Consider the following 5967-nt stretch of genomic DNA (forward strand, 5'->3'; position numbering starts at 1 on the left):
TCGCTGCTTCCATTCACACTCAGAAAACCGTTCAATCATCGTTGCGCGAATTTAATGTGGCCGCGATATAAATTAAGAAATGAAACGGTGCAAGCTTGCGATATGCAATGCACTAGAGCAAAGTGGCTGTTCATGGCTAGAAATTAAGATGAGAATGCACATCAGCTATGTAAAAGCTCTTTCAAATGGGAATTTATTAGGCGGGACGAAGGCAGGCGTCTATCTGGAATTAGAGCATCACTACCACAGTTTACTGATTAAAACCTGAGCAAATGCCTTTTTTTATTCCAATTACACTTAACATAGACCGTGTATATTATTCATTGGGCTTTCGTACATTTAGGACTGAGTGGCTCTTGCAAGATCTAAAAAAAGAGGTGACTTTCTTTTTTCTTAAATTGCATATGCCAATGTGCCAATGTAAGCGTGTTTGACAATGCATGCTACAGCCTGTCCACAAATACACTTACACCCACCACACAATAATCCCATAGACCTTCTTTTTTTTGCATAGACACAATACGAAAAAACTTGTGCATGAAGCAGCTCGATAACTTTAATAGGGGATAACCATCCCAGAAGCTTGCGGTCTCATACACTCCCACAATGGAAAAAATGTTGTATAAAAACATGCAAGCGTGTAATATACACCGCACGTGCATTGTAGAAAAAAATCAGTAGCCAGGATGGAACAAATTTGAAAATCAGGCACACATCTGCACAGAAAGCAGCAGTATTTTACAGGGTGCACAAATATTTCAAAATATGCAAATGTCCCGTAGCTGGACAGAACCATAGTAATGTTGTTGCCGTCCCTTGGAGATACTCAGTTATTTTTTACATTCCGCCTAATTAGATAATTAGTCTTATTTATTGATCAACTTCTGAATTATTATAATTAGATTAAAAGTGTCAAAGAAAAAATTGTAGAGCAACATGAAAGACTCCCGATACAGCTTTCTATTGCTCAATACGCGCTACGTAGAAGTGTTTTTCCGAACATGAAAGAAGCTCACGAATACACGCAAGGTGCCTCGAGCGGCCAGTCGCGCGGCAATATTGCTGTATTCGCGGGTTTCGTTCACTCTCGGAAAACACTTTTATGTATCACGTATAGAGCAACAGAAAGTTATATTGGGAGTTTTCCATGCTGCTGTACAATTCTCTCGTTCACACTTTTTATCCAATTATAGCATTAAAAAAGTTTAATAATAAATTATGAAAATAATTATGTAATTAAGCGGAATAAAAAAATAATCTGAGTATCTCCAAGCAACGGCAGACAACATTACCTTGGTTCTGTCCAGCTACGTGACATTTACATATTAATATTTTCAAATGTTGGTGCATGATAGTAAACCACTCAGTATATATCTTGTACATGCAGCAAAATTTGCACAAACTACTGCGGCACACAGGAGGTTGTCTCTTCCGCAGCGGCTTTCGAGGTTTATTTGACCGTGTGGGGTTCTTTGGATAGTTTGGAAATAAGGTGGGAATCCTTTTATCGAGCGCTCCGCGTAATATGCCATCGATATCGTATCCTCTGAAAAATGGCTGGTGCAGACATGGTCGGTAGGCGTTAGAGTTCGGTCTGCCTTCAGATTTGCACGGTGCCACTGCTCTAGACGACCGCTGTCGGACGGCGCTTTGAATAAAGGCACACGCTCCGCACAAGTCAGGTATCCAGAATTGCAGTTCGGAACGAAGCACTTTCTAGCCACTTCAAACGCCCCTCAGAAGGCCGGCTATCTGAGGGGCGCGCCGACAATACCGAAGCACAAGCTCATGAAACGAACGCGAACAAAAATCGTGCCTTCAAAACAGCGCAACCGCACATGCAAGCAGGAAGACGAAGCAGTGGCAGCACGCGCCTTGCCGCCGAGGCTGGGACCGCATACCGCAGCGCCCTCTGCGACGGCGCCGAACCAGCTGCAACCAAGCCGAACATAATCTGGACGCGAGCGAGCGGCGCTTTCGCGCGCGTTGGGGGGAGAGTGTCAGCACCTCTCCTTATTCTTACACCGTGCTCACAAGCAAGAACATCACCTACGGTGAAAGGATGATAAAGAAGCAGCTGCTTGAGCTGGTGGCATCTGTAAAGTCACGCTTTCTGAGCTACATCGTAGACAACACAGCAGTAAGGGCCGGTTGCATTTTACTCGGGCTCCCGCCGTACCACTGCGAATTTAATCCCATTGAGCTTGTGTGGGCCAAAGTCAAAAATGGCATCGCTGCGGACAACAGAGACTTCAAGCTGTCCACGGTCGACGTCATCTTGAGCGAGAAAATCAAGCAGGTAACGGCGGAAGACTGGAGGAAGAGCATTCAGCATGTGATGGACTTGGAGGCAAAGTTCAGACTTGACATGTCTGGGAGTGAGCACATTCAACCCATCATCATCCAGCTGGGTGAAGATGACACTGAAGAATGCGACTCCGACTGCGAGCGGTCTGGCATTGAGCCACTCGACGAAGCATAAAGGCTTCTTATTAACAAAAGAACAGCCCTTATTAGGGCTACCACAATTTTGCTGGTGGGTTCGCAACAACCAACCATCCATTCCGTGACCTCTCAAATAAATAAGCAGTTCCATTTATGGCATATTCCTTATAATAGAAGCTCAATTCTGATAAGCAACGTCCTGCACACATTGTGCTCGATTTAAGAAGTGGCATAGAAACACATTTAAATGCTGGCATACCTGAATTGAAACACTATTGTTAACCCTGATTATCGTTGGCGGGCTCAAAAGCTCATTCGGGCAGCCACCGTCGAGTTTGACGCACCCCATAGTGAAATAGCAGGAGTCAGAGCACGCTTTATGGTTCTGTTAGCAGTCTGCACAGTTAAGTCGTAGTCAGGTCATAGCGAGTGGTGGTGAAAGAGCAGCAGACAACACGAAACTGACAGCCACTGTCAGCAGCTTGAATGCCAAAGCACATCCATGTGGTTGCATTGTTTATTTTGTTATCTGGCTCACACAAGTAATGCGAATAAGAGAACAAATATAACACATCATTAGCTTAGTGAGGCCCAAAATGCTCATTCAGGCAGCCACTGTCGAGTTTGATGCGCTCCATAGTGAAATAGCAGCAATCAGAGCACGCTTTATGGTTCTGTTAGCAGTCTGCACTTGAAATCGCAGTCATGTCATAGCGAGTGGTGGTGAAATAGCAGCAGACAACACGAAACTGACAGCCATAGTCAGCAGCTTAGGTGCCAAAGCGCATTCATGTGGTCGGATTGTTTATTTTGTTATCTGGCTCACACAAGTAATGCAATTAAGAGAACAAGTATAAGACATCATTAGCTTAGTGAGGCCCAAAATGCTCATTCAGGTAGCCACCGTCGAGTTGACGCGCCCCATAGTGAAATAGCAGTAGTCAGAGCACGTTTTATGGTTCTGTTAGCAGTCTGCACTTGAAATTGCAGTCATGTCATAGCGAGTGGTGGTGAAATAGCAGCAGACAACACGAAACTGACAGCCACAGTCAGCAGCTTGAATGCCAAAGCACATTCATGTGGTCGCATTGTTTATTTTGTTATCTGGATCACACAAGTAATGCAATTAAGAGAACAGATATAATACATCATTAGCTTAGTGAGGCCCAAAATGCTCATTCAGGGAGCCACTGTCGAGTTTGACGCGCCCCATAGTGAAATAGCAGAAGTCGGAGCACGCTTTATGGCTCCGTTAGCAGTCTGCACTGAAAATTGAAGTGTTGTCATAGCCAATTTTCAATTTATTAATCTGACTCGAGCAAGTAATGCGAATGCAAGCACAATTATTGACGTGATTAACTTTGCTAGCATTTTTTGTCATATTTACGTACCGGAAAAATGCTCAGTAAAGTTGAACGTGGTTTAGTGAGTTACTTTGTTCATTACAAGCCGTAGGCAAAGTGAGGGACAGATTCAGACAGTGATATTGGTGAAGTAATAAATGGTGAAAGTTGCAAAAGCTCTCACAGCACTGCTTTGCTGGACTCCATTCACTAGAAAACTGCATTTGTAATGATGAAAGCGTCATGACAGGAAATGATACCCCACTGCACAATGTTATATATGTGTACCACTACATGTGACGGGCAGCAAAACCACCTGTTTATTAAGACTGAATGCAACAACATAGCAAGGTGCTGTTTCACAATAAGGCACCTTTTCATGTGCACTTCTGGCAAGCTACCGTATGCACTGATGCATAAACACATTAACAGGGGTAAGAGATGAAGTAACTGTGGAAGCCATGTGATGCTTTTAACATTTTGTATCTGTCAATGTTTCTGTTGACACAGCTGATAGAACTTTTGTTGGTGCAAGTTGGCTAATCACGTTGCGGCAACAGCACAAGAAGCAAGGTCGGAATAGTAGGAGAAAACAAAGCAACATGACAGACTGAGGAGGCAAGGTAGACAAGAGAGAATGGCTTTAATGACATCGAAGAGGCCAGCCCTGCTATTCACAGGACTTGGTGCTTTGAATGAGACGATTTAATGGAATTGTAAGGAAAGTCGTGGCTGCAGCATGCTTACAAGATCAAATGCAAAAATAAAAGTATAAAAATAGGAATAAATACATACACGCACGGAAGAACTCACATATTCACACACATGAACACAAACGCGAAAACTAAGATCTAAAATACAAAAAAGGGGAAAATAACAAATATACACAAACACACAACAAAACACGCACACACATTTAACGCAGACGCGAGTCAGTTAAATGTGTGTGCCACATGAATGTGCTATTAGGAGTCAGTTCACAAGCAGCTGTGCCTACTTGGTCGTACTTTTTTTAATGCACACATTGGCTCTGTTGCCTTCACTGTCATAGGAATTTTTTAGTAGCGACATATCACGACAAAGCGCAAAGCTGTGTTGTGGGAAAGCAAGTCGAGCGCTGACAGCACAGCTTATGCGCGATTGTGTCACAGCAGGCTTTCTACAGCTGGCGCGTGCAGTGAGCGAAGAGTTCTAAGCCACACAGCGACGCGAATACATGTCAAGCTTCCTTGCAACGGCACCAGTGTATCAGTCATAATTTTATTTTAGGCTGACATTAAAGAAACAAACACTGCTTCCAAACGCCTGACCGTTAACAATCCAATGACATTCGCTCAATCGGCGCGTGTTAGTCACTGATTGTTAGCATTGGTGGAAAGCAATCAATCGATGGTGCTACACAACACTCGAACGACGCTGCTAGACGCTCGGCTATCTTATCACACTGCTGCCAACGATCGGTCGTTTTCACGCTGAGCTGGCAGCAACGAATCTTTGCGTTGGCGGTTGCTTTCACAAATCTTTTCTGTTGAGAAACTCGCAGGTTGGTTTCATCCGCGCACGCTTTTCTCATTTATCCTGATAATGGTTTTGCTCCATCACTTCACCACATCCGACGAGAAACGCAGGGGCACTGTACACAAACACACCCGCCGCTCACAGTAGGTACCAGACTTTGGCGAACTCTCCTCGTCGTAACTTCACTTAGGAGCAAAACAAAATACCACGGAACAAACACGTACGATGTTTGTTTGCAGCGGTATGTCGGCGCGGGATCCTGTTTCCACACGAAGCGCAGCGTCACCGATGTTCGCTACAATCTTTCTTCGCCGGCTCACGGCTCAGAACAAACGCACGCGGCACAAATTGTGCATCGTAAACTCACAATAATATTTCCGGCATGACAGACCACCACAAACAATTCGAATTCACTGTGACGAAGGGAGACGCACAGAGCTGACGCGACTCGGCCCAGTTCGAAGCGAGGGCGGCCATGTTAGGCATGTTCTCCGTCGGCGGAGACACCGGCCGTCCGGCTCATGACGTCGCCTGAAGTGCGCGCGTATTGGTGCCGGCTCGTGTGCATCCGCCTTTGAGGGGCAAATGCCGCTGTCTTCTAAAGTTGTATCCGACTATAGGGTTTGTGGGTGGGTGTGCGTTGGCCGTCGTTATTGCTGTT

This window comes from Dermacentor silvarum, chromosome 3 (genome assembly GCF_013339745.2).
Source record: "Dermacentor silvarum isolate Dsil-2018 chromosome 3, BIME_Dsil_1.4, whole genome shotgun sequence".
NCBI classification, from domain to species: domain Eukaryota; kingdom Metazoa; phylum Arthropoda; class Arachnida; order Ixodida; family Ixodidae; genus Dermacentor; species Dermacentor silvarum.